The 407-nt window shown below is 41.8% G+C and overlaps 1 protein-coding gene across 1 annotated transcript in view; it reads right to left on the reverse strand.

The window, feature by feature from the left end:
• The window catches only part of LRGUK (leucine-rich repeats and guanylate kinase domain containing), a 102,004-nt gene that overhangs the window by 41,176 nt on the left and 60,421 nt on the right, over positions 1-407 (reverse strand). The window lies entirely within an intron of this gene.

The raw sequence follows: 407 nt of genomic DNA on the forward strand, positions 1-407 counted from the left end.
CAGGTATATTGTCACCCTGCTTATTTAACTTATATGCAGAGTACATCATGAGAAACTCTGGGCTGGAGGAAGCACAAGCTGGAATCAAGATTGCCGGGAGAAATATCAATAACCTCAGATATGCAGATGACACCACCCTTATGGCAGAAAGTGAAGAGGAACTAAAAAGCCTCTCCATGAAAGTGAAAAAGTTGGCTTAAAACTCAACATTCAGAAAACTAAGATCATGGCATCCGGTCCCATCGCTTCACAGCAAATAGATGGGGAAACAGTGGACACGGTGGCTGACTTTATTTTTCTGGGCTCCAAAATCACTGCAGATGGTGATTGCAGCCATGAAATTAAAAGATGCTTACTCCTTGGAAGGAAAGTTATGACTAACCTAGACAGCATATTAAAAAGCAGAG

This window comes from Bison bison, unplaced genomic scaffold (assembly GCF_000754665.1).
Source record: "Bison bison bison isolate TAMUID 2011002044 unplaced genomic scaffold, Bison_UMD1.0 scf7180017864530, whole genome shotgun sequence".
Taxonomy (NCBI): Eukaryota; Metazoa; Chordata; class Mammalia; order Artiodactyla; family Bovidae; genus Bison; species Bison bison.